The sequence below is a fragment of the Ochotona princeps genome, chromosome 21 (genome assembly GCF_030435755.1).
Source record: "Ochotona princeps isolate mOchPri1 chromosome 21, mOchPri1.hap1, whole genome shotgun sequence".
In the NCBI taxonomy this organism is placed as follows: Eukaryota; Metazoa; Chordata; class Mammalia; order Lagomorpha; family Ochotonidae; genus Ochotona; species Ochotona princeps.
Window position 1 is genome coordinate 2,548,743 of NC_080852.1, and position 23,785 is coordinate 2,572,527.

General features: G+C 40.8%; 1 protein-coding gene and 1 long non-coding RNA gene across 2 annotated transcripts in view; both read right to left on the reverse strand.

Annotated features, from left to right (window-relative positions):
• Positions 1-23,785, reverse strand: part of LOC131482927 (zinc finger protein 208-like) — an 887,045-nt gene that overhangs the window by 333,235 nt on the left and 530,025 nt on the right.
• On the reverse strand, positions 774-22,970 carry LOC131482862 (uncharacterized). Its single transcript, XR_009247346.1, has 3 exons — positions 22,862-22,970; positions 14,734-14,791; positions 774-901 (listed from the first exon to the last, which is right to left on the reverse strand). It is a non-coding gene; the product is annotated as an uncharacterized LOC131482862 (long non-coding RNA).

A 23,785-nucleotide genomic window follows, 5' to 3' on the forward strand; every position in this document is an offset into this window, starting at 1 on the left:
AAAATTTCCAGTAAACCCAATGAGATTTGTTGCCATTCTAGATACAGCACATTTTAATATTAGTGAAATGTGGACATTTATGAGCAGTATTAAATAGGCATTACATCTCACCTATTAATGCCTTAACTTAATACCCATTTTCTTAAATAAAAATTTCAATTAGCTGAGATTGCGTATTTAACTTAAAGCAGGATATGACAGAAAATATGGAATAAAAATTCAAAATAAGGCTTGGGGTATCTTACATCCTATCTTAGCTCTAGTTCGTCTTTTCCTGGCTACTCTGCTTTAAAAACAACTTCCTGAAAATGTATCCTGGGAAGTGGCAGATGTGATTCAAATGTTTGAGATCATGAAAAACCCATATATAGTTCCAGATTTATGGTGGCAGGCTGGCAAATTGCTAGAATAAACCTGTACATGGAGACTATACAATGCTTGTGTCTCACCAGCTGTCCTTCTGGAAGAAACTCAAAGCAAAACTCAAATATAATTCCACTCAACATTTACTGAGCTATGTATCAATTCCCCTGTCCATTATGTGCTGACCTGGAAGTCTCTGCATGACAGATTTCTCCACTGTCCATGGTACTGATTCTTGCTCCAACTTGAAGACCACATCAGGCTTTGTCATTGAGTACCCTGTTCATGGAGAATGATGCAGATTTTTTGAAATCACCATTAGTCCACCCAACTAATGCATTTTATAAACTGTTCTTTCATTAGCAAACTATACAGAAGTGTTCTGCTTAGGCATGACAGAACTTCACTCACCCAAGGACAGCAGATTGTTATAGGTCTCAAGCATCACCTCCTTGTACAGGGTCCTCTGCGTATTGTCCATTGTCTGCCATTCTTCCTGGGTAAAGTCCACAGCCACATCTTCAAAGGACACCAACACCTGTAACAGCACATGTCTCCTCAGCTCTGGATCATTAAATAGAAACACTGACAGTGCATTCTCTGTATATTAAATTTGCAACTTCTATGGACACAGTTCAATTTATAATTCATACAGCATCATAGAGTAACAGTTAAATGAAAATATCTTGTGCTATATTACTTTTTCAAGTCCAATGCTACAACAAAATAATCCTTATTCTATTAAAGATTGTTTCCTGTAAAGATTCTATCATTAGATTCAATCTAATTAACTGTTGAAGGCATTGCTAGAATAGCTCTCCAAGTGGAAGATACCACTGTTATTACCACTGTTTTTCTTTTTTTTAATTTATTTATTAATTACATTGTATTATGTGACAAAATTTTATAGGTACTGGGATTCTCCCCATCCCTCCCCAAGCCCTCCCCCCATGCTGGACTCCTCCACCCTGCTGCATAACCACAGCTCAAGTTCAGTTGAGATTTCCTCATTGCAAGCATATACCAAACATAGAGTCCAGCATCTTATTGTCTAAGTTCAACGGCTTCTTAGGGAGACCTGCTCTGGCCCGAAGGCAGAGCCAACAGAGTATCCTCCCAATTAATTAAAAGCTCCAACATACCATCAGCAACAATTTATAACGTTATGTAATTTTTGACGTAGTATTGAGTAACTACTGTGCTAAAAATAAATGCGATTACTTAACCACATCCTGTGACTACCTCATTGACACTTCAATTTTAGTTTATATAGAAAGGGTTCTATACATTTTAAATAGCTATAGATTACATCCAGCTGTCTTGTGTCTATTCTCATTACAATATTCGGCCTTTTACAGCATTGAAGCATATTATTGCTGAACCTGGCTTTTTTTCTGGGTAGTCTAGACTGGCTTATAACTCCAATAAGACATATGTCAACAGTTTAGGTGCAGAACAGGTTTAGGAGGGATGTGCAGAGAAATCCTCAATACCCTAGTGATGAGCAACTAATATTTCACATCTTCAGCTCACCTTCGAGGGTGATGGAAGATTTCTCCTCTCCTCCACCCCCTTGCGGAATGACATAAGGTATTAAAAGTATATTAGGTTTTACAATTCTTTGATGTAGATCATAAGCAGTCTGACTCACAATTATTGCTGGTTTGTTGGTTGCTTCACAATATCTTATTGCTTGTGAGATAGGCTGCTTGAGGTTGAGATAATATTACATTTTACAGGTACTGTTTTTCATATTGACATTATTTCATCTTAAATTAAGGCAAACATGTGGTATCTAACCTTCTGGGATTGGCTCATTTCCCTTAGCATTATGGTTTCCCTTGGGCTCATTGGTCACAAACAACTGCATTTTATTTTTTTCAATAGCTAAGTAGCATTCCAAGGAGTAGATGAACCATAGCTTTCTTATCAAGTCTTCTGTTGATGGGCATTTTGGTTGCTTCCATGTTTTGGCAATTACTGATTGTGCTGCTATGAACATAGGGATGCAACTGTGTCACATAATACAATGTAATTACTGAAGTTAAATAATAAATAATTAAAAAAAAAAAAAACAGGTGTTCTGGATATATTCCTAGGAGTGCTATTGCTGGATCATATGGTATGCATATTTTCAGTTGTTTGAATGTTCTCCATACTGATTTCCATAGAGGCTGTACCAACCTGCAGCCCCACCAGCAGTGGAGTAGGGTTCCCTTTCCCCCACATCCTCGCCAACAAGTGTTGTTGGTGTATTTCTTCATGTGGGCCACTCTCACTGGCATCAGGTGGTACCTCATTGATGTTTTAATTTGGATTTCCCTTATTGCCAGGGAACTTGAGCATTTTTTCATATGTTTATTTGCCATTTGGGTTTGTTCCTTTGTGAAATGTCTACCCATTTTCTGTGCCCATTTCTTGAGTGGCTTGTTTGTTTTGGTATTTTGGCTGTTTTGTAGTTCTTTGTGTATTCTGCAGATTAGCCCTCTATCACCTACGTAGTGCGCAAAGATCTTCTCCCATTCTGTGGGTTGCCTTTTTACTTTGTTGATTGTTTCCCTTGCTGTGCAGAAGCTTCTTAGTCTGATGAGGTCCGATTTGTTTATTCTGTTCTTGATTGCTTTTGCTTTTGGTGTCCTTTTTAGGAAGTTGGGACCTACCCCTAGATCTTGCAGAGTATTTCCAACATTTTCTTGCAAACGTTTGAAAGTTTCTGGATGTAGGCTTAGATCTTTTATCCATTTAGATTTGATCTTAGTGTATGGTGAAAGATGTGGGTCTATCTTTTTGTTTCTGCAAGTTATCAACCAGTTATCCTGCAGCATTTATTGTAGAGACATTCCCATTTGTATGGGTTGTTGTCTGTTTTTTTGTCAAAGATTATTTAGCTGTATCTATGTGGGTTCCTTCCTTTGTTTCTATTCTGCTCCATTGATTCTCCTCTCTGTCTTTGTGCCAGTACCAGGCTGTTTTGATAACCATCGCTCTGTAGTATGTCCAGAGGTCCGGGACAGTGATTCCCCCTGTTAACTTCCCAACCTTGAGGATGGTTCTAGCTTTTGGTGACTTTTTGTGGGTGGTCCTCGCTCCTTCCTCTGACTCATTTCTTTTCCTGTGGCCTCGCCCCATATCTATGTGATCTGATATTGCTGGCTTCTAATCCTTGACCTCTGCAGTCACCTTGTGGCTGACCTGAGGTCTTGCTGACCTAGATTTTTTTTTCCTTCTTTGTGGTGCCTGGGTTCCCCTCCCCCTACTTCTTCAGTATGCTACTCTACATAACAGAATATCATATTTGTATATCTGTATTTAGAATATTTCACTCATTAACATCTTGGCCTCTAGTTACACTCATTTTGATATAATACACAGAATTTTGTTTCTGCAGCTGAATAACAGCCTGTTGTACACAGAGACTACTTTTTCCTTATTCAATTATCTGATGACGGACGCCTCAATTCATTCAATATCTTGTGTATTATGAATAGCGCTGTTAGAAAAAAGATGGTATCTCTTTTCAGAATGTGTTCATAACTTTCAGAAAATACAACTAGTAGTGAGATTGCTCAAACTTACAGTAATCTTACTTAAATTAAATCTTTTTGATTTTATTTGAACTTTATTTTATTTATTCTTTTTTAAAAAAGATTTATTTCTTTTTATTGCAAAGTCAGATATAAAGAGACAAAGACGAACAGAGAGGAAGTTATTCCACCCAATGAATAACTCAACAGCTCAACAGCTGATTCTGCGCCAATCCTAAGACAGGAGCCAGGAGCTCTTAAGGGTCACCTATGCAGGTGCAAGGTCCCAAGGCTATGCACAATCCAGAATTGTTTTCCCAGGGTACAGGCAGATAGCTGGATGGGACACAGGGATGCTGGGATTAGAACCAGTGTCCATATGGGATCCCAGCACATTCAAAGCAGTTTACCTGCTAGGCTACCATACTGGGCCCAGCAATCTTATCTTTAAACATTTAAGAAATTTTATGCTATTTTCGCGTGCTGATTTAATCTATAACTCCATCAACATTGCATAAATGTTCTCATTTTTTACTTCCTCACCAGTATTTGTTACCTTTTCTTCCAAATAATAATAGCCATTCTGACAGGGTGGAGATGTCTCATTGTGATTTTGACTTACATTTCCCAATTGGTTACATTTTGAGAACTACCTACTGAGGTCCTTTGATCAGTTCTTTTACAAACAGAGGATGTTTTTTGTTGCTAAGGTTACATGGAGCTTGAAAGATAAAAGTTGCCAATATGAACAACAAATGGAACTTCCCGTATCCTGATACTTGACAAATTATGACAACTGATACAGAGGGACCAGAGTTGTGGCCTAGAGGCTAAGTTCTTGCCTTGATAACACTAGGATCCCATATGGGCACCAGTTCTAATCAACACAGCTCCACTTCTCTTCCATCTCCCAGCTTGTGGCATGAGAAAGCAGTCGAGCACAGCCCAAGCTTTGGAAACCTGTATCCACATGGAAGACCTGGAAGAATCTGCTGGTTCCTGGCATTGTATTGGTGCAGCCCCGACCATTTCTGTCACTTTGGGAATGAATCATTGTATGGAAGATCTTCCTCACTGTCTCTTCACTTCTCTTTATATCTGACTTTGCAATAAAAATAAAACAAAAAAAAAGAGTGGTAGAGAAACACTTATAATCCATAAAGCTCACAATACAAGTACAATTTCTCTAGAAGAAAACAAAAACCAAAAAACCTAATATTTCCTAATGAAATATGACTTCTACTTAGATTTGGGATTTTTTTGTTTCCCTGTTTTTGAAAGATTTATTTATTTTTAAGCAAGAGAAATAGAAATTGGAAAAGGGGCCTGACACAATAGCCTAGGGGTGAAAGCTCTCACATTGCATGCACTAGGATGCCATAGAGGTGCCGGTGTGTGTTCTGGCTAATCTACTTCCTATCCAGCACCCTGCCTTTAATGTGGGAAAGTGGTGAAGAACAGCTAAAAGCCTTGGGACCCTGAACCTGTGCGCTAGGTCAAGAAGAAACTCCAGGCTTCTCATCGGCCCAGCTCCTTCCATTGCAACTCTTTCAGAGTGAGAGCAGATGGAGAATCGTTGTATGTCCTTCTTTTTGTATATCTTCCTTTCAAAAAATTCACATATATGTGAATTTTCTATGTTTATTGTGGATTATGACTACATATGTGATCAGGGTGGGAAGGTTCAAGGCTTAGGGAAAAGTTGAGGTGATCATTTCTTCCAAATTTTCTTTTTCTTCTTCCTATGGAACTGGTTCATATGCTGATTGTTCATTCCCCATCTAGCTCCCTGCTTGTGGTATTGGGAGGCAGTACAAGGAGGCCAAAAGATATGGGACTGGGTTTAAGCATTTTTACACCAAGAGTAAACATAGTTGCGACACTGAAAAAGTTATTAAGGTCAACGCATGGTAGAGTTGCAGGAAAATCTTTGTTTAATTTCTGCATCAGTCACAAATTAAATAAGCAAGTATTACAGTATAAGTATGACTGTCAACTCAAATGTTACCTGGTGGGCATGCCTAACAGCCTACCTGCCTATGATCTGAGGCATGGCTAAAAGCCGTGTTTTCAGTACTTGACCTGTGACTGGATTGGAGTTTCCAAATAGACATGCCTTCTAGTCAATTACAGTGTTCTTGTTGTGTGGGAGGGCTGTCTGGGACTGCCCTTCTATCACCCTCTTTCCAACTGCATATTAGTAATGCTCACTTAACAATAAAGATTAATGAAGAAATGAATAAAACCTGTATTCAGCAATACTCAAGATAAAGGAAACATTCATTGTTCTTAAAAAGATAACAAAATCAATAAAACTTTTACTAGATTAATCAAAAAGTAAGCTCCAGTATATAACATCAAAAAGAAGAGGGACATATTACAATTGGTATCACAGTAGAGGAGTGGATCAGGGCTGTCTGGACAAAGTGGTTCTGTCACTACTTGTGAGACGAAAGTCAGAGCTGCTGCTTTTTTTTCTCTCTTTTTTTAAATAAACATTTCTTTACTTTTATTGAAAAGCATGATATATATGGAGGAGAGGCAGAGAGGATGATTTTCCATCTACTGCTTCACTTCCCAAGTGGCCACAATGGCTTGTGCTGAGCAGATTTGAAGCCAGGAACCCAGAGCTTCTTCCGGGTCTCCCACACAGGTGCAAGGCCCCATGTGTTTGGGCCATCCTCCACTGCTTTCCCATGCCACAATCAGGGAGCTGGATGAGAAGTGGGGCTGCCAGGATTAGAACCAGCACTGAAACAGAATCCCAACATAGGCAAGGCATGGACTTTATCCACTAGGTTATCATGCCAGGCCCAGCTGCTTTATTTCTGATCCAACTCCCTTCTAGTGCCCGTGTGAATGCAGAGGATGTCCCAAGTGCTTGACCCCCTGTACTGATCTGGGAGAACTGGAAAGAAGCTTCAATCTGGTCCTCCTTTAACCACCATGGTCACTTGGAAAGGGATAAAACAGAAGGAAGATCTCTCTAACTCTCCCTCTTTCTCGATAGTTTTGCCTTATATATCAATTAAATAATTTTTAAATATTTTTTAAAAGATATTTTATTGCAACATCAGATATACAGAGAGGAGAAGAGACAGTGAGGAGGATAAAGATGTTCCATCCAATGATTCATTCCCAAAGTGACAGCAACGGCTAGAGCTGCATCGATCTGGAGCCAGGAATCAGGAACTTCCTCCAGGTTTCCCACACGGGTGCAGGTTTCCTAAGCTTTGGGCCATCCTTGACTGCTTTCTCAGGCCACAAGCAGGGAGCTGGATGGATCAAGGGGCCAACAAGATTAGAACGGGTGCCCATATGGGATCCCAGTGTGTTCAAGGTGAGGACTTTAGCTGCTTGTCCACAGCACCAGATCTGATAAAATAATTCTTTACTTGAAAAAAAAAAAAAAAGGATGTGCAATGGATCACTAAGGACTATCAACTGTAGTTATAAACAAATAAATCATAAAAATGCTTAATTTATGGATACTTAACATTAAGCTACAAACTGAATGAGAAAGACTTCAAAAAAAACTTGACAGTACTAACAGGCAGTTAACAGTGAATCAGGAATATATCTCTTCAAACCAAAGGTCAACACTAGGTGTCTTCACGGCTAGATTCTACCAAATTAGCACCAAATTTTCTAGAATTATGGTAAAAAACTAAAATGAAAAACCATTCCAAAATTATGCTGAGTGTAACAACATTTGGATTCCTAAACTAGACTGAATCAGCAGTAGGAAGATCTTCAACTGTGACAGACTGTTTAAAATAGGATAAAAAAAAGATGGAATTGCTCAGTAAAAATGCAATCTCCATTCCTGTACAATTAGTTCTGTATATATTTACTTAACACTTCTTCTGAAATAATTGCTCATAGTCCAGAAATCTAGCTTAAAATCATTAAAAGGTCATAGACCAATACACCTGATAAAATAGATGTAAAATTCTTATCATAGGGCCCAGGGCGGTGGCCTGTGGCTAACATCCTCATCTTGCATGCGCTGGGATCCCATGTGGTCACCGGTTCTAACCCCAGCAGCCAGCGCTTCCCCACTTGGGGAGGAAACCATGAGACCTAAGATTTTCCTCTAAGTCTCTCCTCCTCTCTATATATCTGATTTTGAAATAAAATCTTTAATAAAAACATTCCAATAACACATGTAAAATAAAAGCAACATCACAACAATAAGCTCACATGAACTAGCCAAGGTGCACCTAACTGGAGAATGTAGAAAATGGACCAACAAACCAAAGATTTCACATAAACAAGATGAAGGACAAGCATTGTTGAAATCACCTATAGAAAGCACTCAATGAATTTCTACATTTATTTTGTAATAACATATATGTAAGTTGAGGAAATCTACAGATAAATAAATATATCCAAACATACCTCAGCTGAGGCACACGGAAATAGGCCTCAATAAAATAATACCCACAGATAACAAACCTATAGCCATCACACAACTGAATGCCAAAAAACCAAACGCATTTTGTCTAAGATATGTAACCAAATTAGAATGACTACTTTTTATTGTTATGTAATTCAATATTCACACAGAAATAGACAAGGAAGTAAAAGGCACAGAAATAAAAATATACTAGATTAGTATACTAAAAAAGAAACAATTAGTTGTGATTCTAGATTTCACTGGTTCCCCTGATGTTATTAATAGTGAAACCTAATGAATGCCAAGAGACTGCATTCAGTCATTAAAAACAACAAATTATTATTTGTTACCAAATAGATGAACATGGATGTAGTGAAATAAAATAAGGCAAATGTAGAAAAAACTAACATGTTATCATATATGAATGTTAAAAAATAGCTGCAAGCTTATAATTGTGATTGCTACGGGTTGGTAAGAGTGAAGACCAGGGATAGGAAGGAGGTAGAAAGGTAGCAAAGAGAGACAGAAGGAACAAGATCCAGTGTTCCTTCCCAGTACGTGGTGAATACAGTTTACAATGATAAGGAAACTGGAAATGCAGGACCTTGTGTGCTGTAAAAACAAACAAACAAATAAAAAAAAACACAGAAAGCCTAGGCACCTGGTTTACTCAGCTCATGCTGTACATATACTTAAATACAACACTGCACCCAGTGATAATATTCAAGTACATGTTGATCAAAATTCACTAGATTTTTAAAAAAATTACAATCATCCCTTCAAACTAAAATCTATTTAGAAGATATTAAACACCCCAGCTCTAGGCAGCTGCCTAGTTTGCATTGTACCTAGGTAAGTGTTACACAGGTAGGAGAAAAGTAGCTAAGAGCTGGTGGGCATCCTGGGCCTGGTTAATGCCAAATATGTGTTAACAATGCCAGTGTGTCAGCATAGCTGCATATTCTTTTTCTTTCTTTCTTTCTTTCTTTTTAAAAGATATGTGGGAAGGACCGCGGGCTGTGTTAATGGAGCTGCCAACAGCATGGGGGCTGCTGGTGGTACCTGAGTCAGCTTGCGCTCAATACTTGGAGCACTAGCAACAGCCATTGATGCCAAGCGCTGAGTGAATTCTGGGATTGTGGGCAGCCAGAGCACCAACTGGCACCAGGCTTCACCTGCTGGCTTCACCCAGAGGTGAGCTTTAGGGTCTTGGGGTGTGGAATTGTTACCTAAGGAGATTCATGGATAAGGCCACTGTACGTGTAGGTAAGAAATGAATCCTGAGGGACACCCAGTGACAGGGCAATTGCACTTGCAGGAAAATGAGGAGCCTGAGACATGGTGGTTTGGAGGGGAGAGACCAGAAGCACTGTATGGGTCAGACTGATACACCAGCCCATATGGGAGTCCTGAGTAGGAATTCTTAGTAAGGAATATTGCTGACCACCACATGCTAGTCCATGCAAAAGTTAGGGCTGGGAATCTGAATGACAGGGCTAGATCCTACTGTCTGACTGAATGTTGGAACAGGGATGGGTCAGGTTAGGCAGGGCAATGACATTAGCATGTAGGAGAACCAGGTTCAGGAGTAGATTCTGTGGGGGATATGTGGGCCTAAACCTGTGGAAATGCAAGTCCCACTGGTTAGCTCAAGAGCTGGGAGGGTGATGGGTTGAGCTAGGTGTGACCATAGAACCTGTAAACATTCACAGATACAAACACCGAGAATAATCCGGGCAGGTCCAGGCTGCAGCATCAGCATATGCATCCTAAAAGAGGGTGTACAGCAGGCCAGGCCGCAACATTCATAAGCTCACACAAGACCAAGATGGAGAGGCAGGCTATGCCAGGCAAGAACCTAGCACACACTGACATGAGTGAGATCTGGGTCTCGGAGTAGGCAGTGTGGGAGAACTTGGGAAACTCTCCTGCTGGGTCATAGCTCCTGCTGGTGAGCACATGATCCAGGTCTGGGGGTTGAGCAAGGTTGCCAAGGTTGGCAACTTAGCTCCACCTGTTGTTGAATGTGTGGGATGATTGGGCAAGGGGGCAGATCACACAGGGAAAAAAAAGCTTTACCTTACCAGCAAGTGAAGAAACTGGGCCGGAGCACAGGTCATTCCAGGCTAGGGTGTCACATCTACCAGTTTTCATGGGCCAGGGATAGGTATAGACTGCGCAGCTCTAGGCTACAGTAACCACCAGCAATAGTTGGGAATGGGGGCAGGCTGGGTCCAGCCAGGCTCCAGCATTTGAAAGCAAAAGCCAAGACAGGTGAGGGACTATGCCAATCTGGGTCAGAGAAACCATTGGAAAAAGCAAGATCTATGACTGTGAACAGGCCTGGCTGGGGAGCTAAGGTTTACACTGACTAGGTTGTGGTCCCTACTGGTAAATGTGAGGGGCAGAGCAGGGGCTGTTATCTGATCTGGACATGCCTGCAGTCTCTTTTGGCACAAGTGTGGACTAAGTCTCAGTGTGCCACACGGAGCTAGACTCCAGCACCCACCGGTGCTCATGAGAACAAGGCTTAATGTAGGATGGACTAGGCTACATCTCTCCCTGCTGAGCTATGCATGAGCTGTGTCTGGATGTGGACCATCCTGGGCTGGGCTGTAATATCCAACAGAAAAAAACAGAATGGGTTGAGGGCCAAACAGGAAAGGCCACTGTTCCTGCTAAGACAGGAGATGGACGAAGTAGGGCTGCACCATGGACCCACGGGTCTGGCATTAGGATAAGTTCTCATGGAGGAGCTTGTGCAATTCCTCTGTTGGGACACAGTCCCTGCAGGTGAGAGCAAGAACCATGACAGGGAACAGCCTAGAGCAGGCCAGGTTATGGTACCCAAGGACATACCTTTGGCTCAGGTCTGGGATAAACCAGGCTGGGCCAGTTCATATCACCCACAGGCAAATCTGAGAACCAGAATGGTATGTGGATCATGCTGAGTTGGGCCGCAACACCACACAATTCACATTAGGGATGGAACTGGCAGTTGGTTGGACTGGCCTTGCTGTAGCTTCCACCTATGAGAGCTTGAACTGGGACAAGCTGAGAAGGCCACGCTATAGCACTCAATGGCAAATGCCAAGCTGAGGTATGCTATGCCAGACTGGGCCACAGCACAGAACCATTACAAATGAGACCAATGGGAAAGCAGGAGAACCCAGGAGGGGGCTGCAGGGAGCTCCCCCACCGAGTCACTCCCAATGGTGAATGTAAGAGCTGGTATTTGGGCAGACCAGTCCGGGCAGGGCTATAACATCTGTTGGCCTGCATGTTTATGGAACAGGGAAAATCCAAGGTGGGCAGACTGTACCTACTGGTACGTGCATAAGCCAGAATGGGTGGGGGTTGGGTTGGATGGGCTTTGCCACAGTATCACTTAGCAGATGATGGCTCCAGCAGAGGGGGTGAGGCAAATTCTTCCAAGCTAAACTGCAGAAACTTCTGGAGAGTGCAAGATCCAGGAATGGGAGAGAGCCCATGAGGGAAACAGTGAACACATCTCTAGTAGACTGCAACACTCATTGGTATGTATAGAAGAAAGGGCTGGAGACAGATCTGATCCAGCAATATCAACCACCAACATGTGCTTAAGCTGATTTGGGTGATGGAATGTGCTGGACCCTCTGTTGGCATGCACACACAAGAATCAGGTCTGGGATCACATCAGATCAAGTTTCTTTGGGAATTCCCCCCCAACTGAATCACTGGATTCAGAACTCCAACCATGGAGAGAACTGCAGGTTCCATGGACTGACCATGGAGGGTATTTGTCAGAGCCAGGCCTCCTCAGTGGCTTTGATGCAACAGTGAGCAGCATGTTCAGGTGCACATGGAGGATATGGCAATACATTGGAGCATGCAGAGCACACTAAGTACCAAAACAGAGCATGAAGAACAGAACAAACCAATCAACTACCTCAGACAGTGCTCGAGGTAAATACGTGGGCAAACGGAGGCTCTAAGATGGACTATATCAACCAGTGGATTCTGGACAGATTTCATTGTGTGTAAATGATGAGATCGGCAGTAATTCAGAACTGTTGAACTATCAAAACCTCAGGAGCAGGACCATCAGAGCATGCCCCACATCAGGCATCATGGGATGGTTGGGAGGCTGGGTGTGGCTTCTCCCTTTATCTCCTCCCTTCCCCCAGATACAGGAAGGAAAAAAAGAGATTGTGGAAATGGTCATCTCACCTACGTTTCTATAGCCTTGACCAACCAAACTAAACAACAATATAAAAATCACCAAAAATAAAAAGAATTAAATAAGAAGAAATTTAACAGTCCCCAATCTACAGAGTATAAAGTATGGTGGTTTTATTTTTCAATTCCTTTAAAAAAAAAAGCAATTTACTTACTTAAAAGTGAGAATTACAAAGCAACAGTCAAAGCCATGCAGGCAGAAAGATCTTCGCTCCACTTGATTCCTCCCCATGTGGCCACAAGAGGTAGCAAGGTCCAGGACAAAGCAGAGCAGGCTGCACTCCATTCTGATCCTCCAACGGGGTGCAGGTGTCCAAGGAACTGGGCCATTTCTGCTATCTCCCAAGCACGTTAGCAGGGAAGTAGATCAGAAAGTGAACATCAGGGACTTAACTAGTCCTTATATGGAATGCTGGCATTGCACGCAGCAGTGTAACATGTTATCACAAAACATGCCACAAGGATGGCTTAAGTAAATCTGGTAATCAAAAGTCAGGTTGCTTTTCCCACTGAACCTTCTACTCATCCCATACCTGATATCCAATGATGTTATTTGCCATTTTCTATAATGTAAATGCCACTGCTGGAAAACTAACCTTGAACCTAGACGAAAAGGTACTTACACTGCTTTTACAATGTCTCTATTCATTTGACAGGAAGAATGACAGAAAAACAGGTGTTTTGTGCAGTTTTTTTTTTTTTCTGAATGTGTTTACTAGCTGTGGCTGTGTCAGACTGACTCCAGGTCTCCCTCTGGCATCTCACCTGTGGGTGGGACATATGCAAGGACTTATACCACCACCACATGCTTCTCAGATGCCTTAGTAGGAGGCTGGATTGAAAGGGTGGAGTTGGGGAGAATCCCAACACCTATGAAACTGTGTCACATAATACAATGTAATTAATGAATCAATTTTAAAATTAAAAAAAAAAAGAAAGGGTGGAGTAGCCAGGACTAGAACGAGGTGCATTGCAATTCCATGCATTCATCCCACCATACAGACACACAATTACACTGTTTTATTCATATTAATACCACTGTCAACTTCTTGTGAATGTATCTCAGACAGGGCAAATTGCAGCCATCTAGCGGCTTATGTCGTCATGTTGAACATGCCAGGATTCCATATGGGCACCAGTTGTGATCCTGGCAGCTCCACTTCCCATGCAGCTCCCTGCTTATGGCCTGGGAAAGCAGTCAAGTTTGGCCCAAAGCCTTGGAACCCTGTACCCTTGTGGGAGACCAAGAAGAGTATTTGGGCTCCTGGCTTCATTTTGGCAAGCACGGGCCATTTCAGTCACTTGGGGAGTGAATCATTGGACGGAAGATCTTCCCCTTTTTCTCTCTCACTTACTTTGCAATAAAAATAAATAAATCTTTTTTAAAAATAAAAATCTTCAAATATATTTATATATAAATAAATAAATAAATAATATATACATATAATATATAAATAATAAATATATGAATATACAAAAATAAATCTTTATAAATAAATAAATTTATTTTAAAATATATATTTATATTATATTCATATATAATATATTATATAATATATAAATATGTATTTATATATTTATAATTATATATCTATATTTATTTACATATTATTTATAAGATGTTATGTACATTATATTTATAATGTTATATTATATTCATTATTAAATATATTTATCATATATTATATTTAAATATATTATTTATAATACATAATATATATTGTATGTAATATATTTTATATATATAAATATATAATATATTATATTTAAATACTTAATATATTTATTATATATAATTAAATATATTTATTCTTATATTATATTTTTTATTATATTGTATTATAGTTAGAATATATTATATATTTCTTATTTAAATATTTATTATTTATAAAATATAATATATAACATATAATATAATATATATTTATCTACTTATTATATATTTATATATATTTATTATTATTTACATATATAATATATTGTATTTATATAAATAATATATGTCTAATAACTCTTTTTTAAAATAAAAATCATATATATATATCTTTAAATATATATACATATACAGAAAACCTGGAGAGGAACTTTCAATCAGTCTTGACAGTTCCATTCTTTAGTTATCAAAGCTTTACCTTCTTTCTTTCATTCTTTTTCATTTTAGCTTAAAAACTATCATCATACTCCTCAAATACCATGTAAAGCAAGCCGAGAAGTAAACAAACAACTTACTGAAGGTGTGTTGGTGTTCTCCCGCCTGGGAAGCATGTAGCAGGCTGCAGGGCTACACCTGCAAGAGAAGGTGGAGACAGGGAGTTATGCATTGGTCTTGATTGTTCCTAGCCTCTTCAGTGGTTCCTACTGTGCTAAGCAACGTCAACTTGGAGGCAGACACAGTGGCTGGAAAATAAAGGCCATTGGCTTCCCTGGGCAAGAATAGTGCCTTACAGGTGCAAAGAATGCATCCTTGAAACAGTATCAATAATTTCCATAATTGGCAGTGATTAAAGCAAGCAATCATTAGGTCAATGCAAACAATTGCTATTCTTTAAAACTAATGTTACTGAGACTGGCACTGTAGCCTACTGACTAAATTCCTCACCTTCCACATACAGGGATCCCATATGGATGCTGGTTTATATCCTAAGTGCTATATTTCCCACCAAGCACCCTGCTTGTGCCTGTGAAAGCAGTCAAGGACAGAACAATACCTTGTGAGCCTGCACCAATATGGGAGACTCACAAGAATCTCTTGGCTCCTGGCTTCCATTTTGGCTTAGCTCTGGCCACTGTGGTGACCTGGGGGAGTTAGGCAGCAGATGGAAGATCTTTCTGTCTCTGCTGCTGTAAATCTGACTTTCCAATGAAAATTTTTAACAAATTTTAAAAATCATGAAGTTACTGCAAAGCACTAACTTATTTTTCAACAAGTATTGTTCAAATTACAAGATACCACAGAAAAACCATATTGTCACTAACATGTATGCTTCAGAAAAATAACTGGATGGTATTAAGTACTTCAATATTTCTACATTCAAAGTAATTCTGTCTATAACTATATATGAAAATTGAGTATACTATTTAATCTATAAAGTTTTCTAGTAATTGTTCCAAATGAAAGTTCCTCAGTCTTCAATGACACTTCCCAGTTCCTAAACCCTCAACAACACTTGACTTTGCCGTTTCATTTACTTTAGCCAATAGGACATCCATAAATATGACAGCAACATAGTTTGAGAAATCTTTTTATTTTATCTCATTTAATAGTTACACTATGGAAACAGTGAGAGATAATTATCAGACTCAAATGAGTGAATGTCATGATGCAGGAAGCTGGGCTGCTGTTTGGCATAGATCATATCTGATACCCAAAGGCCTTATTTATGCCTACTGGCCATGTAACACTTCCAATGCAATATCCTGCTACTGTGCCTGGAACACAGTGGGTGGGTTCCAAGGATGTCCTTGGAAACCTACATGAATTCCTGTTGCTGGATTAAGCATGGCAGGGCCCTGACATCTTGGGAGTAAATCAACCCAACTTACCTTTCAAATATACATAGCATTTATAAAAATGATTATAAAGAAACATACTGCATCTAGAACAACATATTTTAAATTGGTTTGTGGATCTATCTTGGTGAGTAATAAAGAATTACATTTCAAATTCAATTCAGAGAACTTCACAAAGACCCTTCTACAACTGACATTTTTATACATATTCGGACATTCTACTTCTTTTTTTTTCTCCCTTTATTTTATATTTAACTTTCTGATACAATTCCATGGGCTCTGGGATTTCCCTTACTGCAATATTCTATGCAGGATGGCCAGCAGTGATCTAACGCACTACACCACAACACAAGCACCAAAGGTTAGTCTTCTTGACCCATTACTACCAAAAATGTTCTTATGTACCTTAGGTATCTGACCATATTCTTTTTAATATCTCCCGCCTGATGATTCATTCCCCAAGTGACTGCAACGGCCAGTATACACTTATGTGAAACCAGGAGCCAGGGAATTCTTCCAGGTCTACCACACGAGTGCAGGGTCACAAGGCCTTGGGCTGACCATGACTACTTTCTCAGACTACAAGCACGGAACAGGATGGGAAGTGATGCTGCCAGGATTAGTAATGATGCATATGGGATTCCAGCGTGTTCCATATGAGGACTTCAGCCTCTAGGCCAGCCTCCCAGGCCCTGATTATAGTTTCTTTTTTTAAATTAATTCATTTTATAACCTATTTTTCAAAAGACAAGCACATTAATGTTCCCTTTCCCCCAAAACTCAGGACCTGAAACAATCACTGTACTTCATGTACTGAAGTGTGACCATCCCTTATGGTTACATTCAAATTCAAATGCAAAATACCCTATAGAGGAAAATCACATTTAATGTGGATTGGAGTAAAATACATAGTAAAATAAACTTCAAAATTTTGCAATGATTTATTGCATCCTTTTAGGTGTTAAAAAACACCTAAGAACGCATCACAAAATTTACAAATTAAACTCATTATTTTTCAATTACGACAATCACCATCACCAATTTTAGCTATTTTTACCTTCTAAAACCTACTGTAGTTTATCATAGTGGTAAAGTTTCTGCTTGGGACCAACACAATCCAGAGTGCCTGGTTTGAATGCACACACCATGCCTGATTCCATTATACCTGCCTGCACAAGTTCACCCTGGGACATCACTGAAATGTGAAGTTCAAGTACACATTTCAGTTATGTTGAATACTTAGATTTAACACATAGCTTCTAACTACTAAAAATTATTTATTTATTTATTTATTTATTTATTTATTTATTTATTTGAAATGCAAAGAGAGCTTACATCTGGTGGTTCATGCCACACGCTTACAAGAGCCAAGCTGAGTCAAGCCAAAATTAGAAAGGAGGAACTCCTTTGTTACAAATTTATTTATTTATTTATTATTATTATTATTATTACTTGGAAAGTCAGGCCTAAAGATGAGTCAAGTCAAAGCTAGAAATGAGGAATATTATTCATGCCTCCATAAGTATAGTTAGAAACCCAGTTTGGTGGCATATTTTTGCTGTCTATCCAAGGAAGCTGTAATTAGAAGTAGCCAAATCCTGAGCTAGAATTCTTAAAGATAACATGCATATCCATATCACTTGATAAACTTGCTGTGCTGCCATACATACCTCATTAGCTCCCAGTTTTATCATAATCTAATATGGGACAAGAATCTGGGTAGGAAACCAGCTTTTGAGAGTAATCTCTCTCCATGCTCTCTGTCCTGGCCTCTAAAACAAAAGCACACAACAAGATAGCACCAGCATCCTGTGGCTAAGCATCCACCATCAGTGGTGTCATCCCGTACGGGTGCTGCTTCAGCTTAGGGTGCTCTGCTTACAATCCAGCTCCCCGCTAATGGCTAAGAAAACAGTAAGGATGGTCCAAGTCCTTGAGCACCTGTGCTTATCTTGGAGGGCTAGGATAAACTCCAGGTTCTTAACAAGCACCAGCCACCTTCAGCTAGCGAGGACAGTTAGGGAGTGATTCGCCAGATGGAAGATCCCTTTCTGTCTCTGCTTCTTTCTCTGTAATGAGAAATAAAAATATATGTTAACAGAATATATATTAAGAAACAGAGGAAGAAAAGCAGAGAAGCCCAGTCCTCTCTGGACTTCTCCATAATACCTTCAGTATTTCTAATAAAAGTCATTGCAAATGTGCTGCTTCTATAGAGATTCACCCACAGTGGACACTGCATATGGTGAAGATGGGATCTAGGTGTCCTCACGCTCAATAAAGAGCCTCATCACCCATGCAGGCCCTGGACCCATACCTCTCAGCACCACTCAGCCTGAGCATGGTTCTGGCAATAGGCAACAGGGCACAGAAAAAGCAGAGATGTCAGCAGCTGGCAGTCAGCAGGAGGTGGAGGTCTGTGTTCTCAGTTGCAATTGACCTGGTCATGATGTGGGAGGAAGGTACCTGTTCGAGGGTCAAATATCACTAAGTCTCTCTGCCTTGATCAAATCTTGAATTTTCTTCAAGTATGTTTTTTTTAAAGAAGGTATTAACCAGAAACCATGGTAACTGAGAATGTTTCAAAATGCCTTAGGTTCCTTTAGAAAAGGATGCACATGGACACAGGAAACACCACGGGAGGGTACAGGAAGGTGGAGGCTGTGAGTCAGCCAGGGAATGACATCAGCAGAAACCAAATCTAATACCACCTTGCTCTTAAGCTTTCAACCATTAGAAACACAAGAAATGAATGACTGTGATTCAAGAGCAACATTCTATACTATATTTTTATGGCAACCACAGCACACTCTTATTTTCAGCTATGCTACTTACTGCCAATGAGAAAGAACCCACCATCAAAGCAATATAGAAACCAAAGGTTATGACTTCAGATGCCTAACACAATAGCAACAACAAAAAGTCAAATAAATAATGTAAGTACTAATCTCAAAGTCTTAGAAAAACAAAAAACCATCCAGGAGTTGTAAACGGAAATTCAAAATAATGACTGGTGAAAAAACAAATAAACTATATTAAGCAATACTGAAGACAATGGAAATAAAGATTTTTTTTTTTTTTTGTGCTCGCTTCGGCAGCATATATACTAGACTGGGAACAATATTTTAAAAGACAAAATTAATAAGCCTTTATCTAGATTAAGTAAAAGTAGGGCCCTACATAGTATACTCACAGCTAAAGTGCTCGCCATGTTGGCGCCAAAACACCACATGGGCACTCGTTCTGATCCTGGCAGCCCCAGTTCTCAATCATCTCCCTGCTTGTGTCCTGGAAAAGCAGTCAAGGATGGCCCAAAGCCTTGGGTCCCTAGACCTGTGTGGGAGACCCAGAAGAGGTCAGGGCTCCTAACTTTGGATCAGCACAGCACGGGCCATTGGGCTCACTTGGGAAGTAAATCATCCGAAGATGTTTCTGTCTGTCTCTCCCATTCTCTCTATCTCTCTCCATATATATCTGACTTTGCACTAAAAATATATAAGTCTTTAAAATAAGTTAAATCTAAAAAAGAAAGAAAAAGGTAGTCGTGATTATTACAGACTGAGAAGAGTGAGGCCTGGGGAAAGGAAGGAGGTAGAACAGGGAGCAAAGAAAGTGAGACAGAAGGAACAAGATCCAGTGTCCCATTCCAGTGTGTGCTGACTACAGTTCACAAAAGGATAAGCTGATGCAGAAACATGGAACAGAGCACCCTGTTTATTGCAAAAGAAAAGATACACAGAAAGCCTGGCCACCTGGTTTACTCAGCTTAGGCTGTATTTGTACATAAATACTGCACTGTACCTTGTGATATTATTCAGGTACATTTTGATCAAAATTCTGTGAAATTTTTAAAAATCAGAATCATCCCTTCACGGTAACTATCTAAAAAATTTAAACTGTCTTTATCTACATAGTATAAAATGCATTTAGGGCCCGGCAACGTGGCCTAGTGGCTAAAGTCCTCACCTTGAATGCCCGGGATCCCATATGGGAACTGGTTCTAATCCTGGCAGCTCCACTTCCCATCCAGCTCCCTGCTTATGGCCTGGAAAAGCAGTCGAGGATGACCCAAAGCTTTGGGACCCTGCATCCCCACATGGGAGGCCCGGAAGAGGTTCCTGGTTCCTGGCTTTGGATTAGCACAGCACCAGCCACTGCGCTCAATTTGGGAATGAATCATCAGATGGAAGATGGTCCTCTATGTCTCTCGTCCTCTCTGTAGATCTGACTTTGCAATAAAAATAATAAATAAATGTTTTTTTTAAAAGTTAAAAAATTAATTTAGTACTTTTTAAATTATTCATTGAATTTTTGTTTTGTAAAGTATTTATTCGTTTTCACTGGAAATTCAGATTTACACAGAGAAGACCAGAGAGAAATATCTCCCATCCACTGGTTCACTGTCCACATGGCCGCAACAGCTGGAGTTGAGCTGATCTGAAGCCAGGAGTCAAGAGCTTCTTCTGGGTCTCTCATGCACATGCAGGGTCTCAAGACTTTGGGCTGTCTTCTACTTTTTCCCAGGTCACAAGCAGAGAGCTGGATAGTAATTGGAGCAGCAGGGACAAAAACTTGTGGTGCCCGGCGGCATGGCCTAGCGGCTAAAGAACTTGTGCCTTTATGGGATGTTGACACATGCAAGATTAGGACTGTAGCAACTAGGCTATCATGCTAGGTTCTTTATTTTCCCAAGAAAATATAATCTTACTTTTATTTTTTTTTACCTTTTATTATTATTTTCATTTTATGATAATTTCCAAAGTCCCTTGAACTTTCCTTACCCTCTCCTTTTTAATTATTTAAAAATCATTTATTTATTTCCTTAAATGTGAAAATTACTCAGCAACAGTCAAAGACTGACAGACTATCTTCCCTCCACTTGTTTACTCCCCATGTGGCTACAAGAGGCAGCAAGGTCCAGGACAAAACCAGCAGCCTCAACTCCATTCTGATCCTCCATTCTTCCTCCATGTGGGAGACCTGGAGGAAGTTCCTGGTTCCTGGCTCCAGATCATCACAGCACCGGCCATTGCGCTCACTTTGGGTATGAGTCATCAGACGGAAGATCTTCCTCTCTCTCTCTCCTCCTCTCTGTATATCTGAGTTTGTAATAAAACTAAAGAAGTCTTAAAAAAATTGGCATGGGTGTTTGGTGAAGCTTTTCCCACACAATTTTGAGGACCACATGCTTCTTCCCAGTGATTCTAAATAGAGCAGCACATTCTTTAAAGAAACATCTCATAGAAGAACAAAGGAAAGTACACACCGACCGGCAGTAATGAGTACAAGTTAATACAACAGTGTAACTACTCAGTGGGAACTGCTACTCAGCAATGTGATTAGAGATCTCAGTTAACACTACATGAAGCAGATAAAGTCAAACCAAATCCTAGAGAAACAAAATAAGTGTACATAGAGGAAATGTTAGACTGCAAACATTCTACCCTATCCATGCTTCATACTCCATCAGAATAAATCCCCAGTCTGTAACATAATATTGTCCTACATGCAAAACAATTGCAATGAATTTGCATATGAAAAATGAAAAGCAAGACAAGTACTGTCATCACATCAAAAACTAAAGCAAAGGCCAGCATTGGGGTATAACGTATAAAGCTGCCAACTGCAACACCAGCATCCCATATGGAATCAGCTGTTCCACTTCCAGCCCAGCTCTCTGTTCATCTCCTGGGAAAAGCAGTGGAAGATCATCCAAGTGCCTGGGCCCTGATCACCCACATGCAAGCCCTGGAGGAAGCTGCAGGCCCCTGGACTCAGCTTGGTCCAACACTGGTTATTTCAGCCACCTGTGTAGTGAGGTAGTGGGTAGAAGATCTCTGTGTCTTTTTTTCGTTTAAGTTTCATTTATTTTTATTACAAAGACAGATATATATATAGAGAGAGAGAGTAGGAGAGATAGCAATATCTGCTGTCCGCTGATTCACTCCACAAGTGGCTGCAACTGCCAGCACTGTGCCAATCAGAAGTTAGGAGCCAGGGGCTCTTCTGGGTCTCCCACGGAATTGCAGGATCCCAAGGCCTTGGACGACCATGACTACTTTCCCAGGCCATAAGCACGGAGCTGGATGGGAAGCGGTCTGCCGGCATTAGAAGCGGCGCCCAAATGCAATCCCAGGGCGCTCAAGGCAAGGCCTTTAGCCACAAGGCCAAGGCGCCTGGCCCTTTCTCTTACTTGAACTCTCAGTTGAACATAAACAAATAAAAGATAAAAAAAAAAAGAAAGGAAAAGAAAGAAAAGCATTTTTAAGTTCTATTCACCATACGATATCACTTGAAAAATATCAGTTTAAGAAATCACAAACATCAATTATCAGACAGTATTCGGACTAGTTCACCTTTGGGGATGGAGGATCAAAGAGACCTAGACTTAAACTGACAAAGGATTTTTTCAAATAGCTTGTCTACAAGGTCGCTGTGCCACCCCAGGCCTCTGCCAAGCACAGCGCCAGCACCACATGCTGCCCCTCAACCTTGCAGCAAAACTCGCAGGAAAACAAGGCTGTTTGTTCTAACTGCTGGAGTCTGTGCTGCTCTGGTGTCAGCAACAAGAAAACTGCCCCAGACCCTTAGGAGGAGCTTCACTGAGGACTGAGCTGGGGGCTGGAGATGCTGTGGTTCAACTCAAGACCTTTAAACAATAAAAAGGAAATCCTGCCCAACATAAAGGTCGAACTGTCCCGGGCACTCCCCCCTCCTCACTGCACAATGGGTTCAACTGGGAGGCCTAGTGTTCAAGGTCAGTGCTGCAGAGTGAGGACCCCAAGGGCCCCCTCCTGGCCCCCGCCCGCCCGCCCCGGGGCCTCAGGAGATGCTCTCACACACTCACCCTTCCCAGCTTCTGACGAGTCGGGGGTCCTGCAGAGGCTCCTGCGGGGAGGGAGCTCACAGGGCAGCACTGGCTCAGCCACCTGCGCCTCTCCACCAGCACAACCAGCACCGAGGCGATGGCGGCGGCCTACAACAGCCTCCTGTCTGCTGCCACAGGGCTTCCCGGGCGCGCCTGATTCGACCCTGACAGGACTACGCATGACGTCACAATGCGCAGCCAATCACAATCAGAATCACAAAGGGCAGTGAGACAGGATTCTGGAGGGAGGGGGAGTGAGGGGAGGGACTTCATCTCAGGCTGGAAGGGGCCTCCTCTCTTGCAGCTTGAGCCTTCCAACAGCAGGGGCCGCTGTCGCCTCTCACATCAGTCCACCTCCTGGCCTCTCCTTCCCTCTCTGCTTCAGGTTCAAGTCTGGAAACCCAGAAACAGATCTCAGGTGTCTCAGATGCACCTCACTGAATGTTCAACAGATTCTGTGTCTTTTTTTGTTTGCATTTCCTTTTTTTCCATTCGTTCATTCGAACTTTTAAAATGCTCAACTGGACTATGCTTGAAAATACATAAATTAATCTTTTCAATCTCATTTCTGCTGCTCATGTTCATTTCCTGGTTTGTGTTTTTATTTTGATAGTGTTCCATATCTTTTTCTTATTAGCACATAGTAATTTTTTTTCTGTATGTTGATCTCCTACCCAGAAATCCTGCTTGGTTCTCTGCTCTGTTTAAATTTGGTTTTCAACAAAAGGGCCATTATTGTACATTGAGTTTTGCAGCTTAAAACTTGACCATTGGGCCCAGCACGATAGTGCAATGGTTAGGGTCCTCTCCTTGAACGTCCCGGGATCCCTTATGGGGGCTGGTTCTAATCCCGGCAGCTCCACTTCCCATCCAGCTCCCTGCTTGTGGCCTGGAAAAGCAGTC